Below are 1,647 nucleotides of genomic sequence, written 5' to 3' on the forward strand. Positions count from 1 at the left end.
GTAAAAATTCAACCTATTTCATAAATTAGAGATAATATCGTAAGTTATTATTTAGCAGTTTGTATTGTGTGTATTGATTCATGAAAATTCTAATAAATGTGCATTCAACAACAAAAACCACATTAGAGTTGAACTTTGCACCCCAAATTTTAGTCAGTGACTTTTGGAGAAAAGCACTTGCTCCCCACTGCAAAAACTGTCAATCTTACTAAGTTTTAAAAATTTGTATCCAGCCAAAAAGTCTTTTTGATCTTGTTTTGAGACTGATTTACTAAACAAGAACTGTTTGTGTAAGAATAATCATCTTGTTTTCAGAATGTGTAAGATTATTTATCTTGTTAGTTTGTAAATTTGACTCAAATTAAGTCAAAATTGTCTTCCAGTGGAGTAAGAAAATTTTACTTGGTACGATTCTTGAAATAAGAAAAAAATGAGTCAAATCAAGTATTTCAAGAATCTTACCAAGTAATTTTTTCTTACTCCTTTGGCAGAAAATTTTTACTTAATTTGAGCCAATTTTTCAGACTAACAAGACAAATAATCTTACACATTCTGAGAACAAGATCATTATTCTTACACAATCAGTTCTTGTTTAGTAAATCAGTCTCAAAACAAGATCAAAAAGACATTTTGGCTGGATATAAGATTTTAAAACTTGGTTAGGTGGACATTTTTTTTGCAGTGTTTGACCCTGGACAGGATCAAGCAGGTAAAGAAAATGTTTATCTATGGAACTAATTAATTGAAGTAAAAGATCTGAATGCCTTTCTACATCTCACAAAAAACAAACAAACAAACAAACAAACAAACAAACAAACAAACAAACAAACAAACAAACAAAAAAAGGAGCAGATGAAATAAGAACAAGTCTTCATGTTAAAATTACATGGTTTAGTAGATCATCAGCTTCTTAAAAAGTATTTGGTCCAGGTTTGCGATCTGATAATGTGACAAAATGTCTCAAAGCTTCAGAAGTGAATAATTGTTTTGGGTGCAAAACGTGACTGAAAGCATGCAGAGCTCACTTGTGATTGACAACCTTCTTAAATATCAGAGCTAATTAATTGTACAGACCTATCTGTGGAGCTCGTTTTAAGTGAAGAAGTACTGCTGAGGCCCAACATAGACCAATTCAAGGAAAAACCCAATATTATTCTGCAACTCTTAAAATTACCTTCCCATTTTGCCCCAAATGTGTTCCGTCATAACTCTGTCTTGATCTTTTAAGTTCTAAAACCAATTCCCATCCACATAGCCAGACAATCAAACAGGTTAATCAGAGAGTTGCCGGAAAGTCAGGCTTGTCTGTCAGGTGTGTCTGGACAAAAAAAAAAAAAAAAAAAGTGAAATATTGACTTTGTCTGATAGGTTTGGGATGAAAATAAAAGCAGTCGGGTGAGACAAAACAGCCAGGTTTGAAAAGCTGGCAGTGGGACCTTGGGTCAAATTAGAGGAGAGTATAAGCAGAGGGTCAGGAGCTGAAAGAGCCCCATTCATCCAGGAGAAACCAGGAAAGAAAAACTGTGCAGATTCCAAACTCAACGTTGGTCTTCATCAGGTCTCACCAAGCTCGAGTTCACCGCCTTCAACCCCCCACTTCCTACCCCCAACTAACACACACACACACACACACACACACACACACAC

This window comes from Austrofundulus limnaeus, unplaced genomic scaffold (assembly GCF_001266775.1).
Source record: "Austrofundulus limnaeus strain Quisiro unplaced genomic scaffold, Austrofundulus_limnaeus-1.0 Scaffold1, whole genome shotgun sequence".
Classification (NCBI taxonomy): domain Eukaryota; kingdom Metazoa; phylum Chordata; class Actinopteri; order Cyprinodontiformes; family Rivulidae; genus Austrofundulus; species Austrofundulus limnaeus.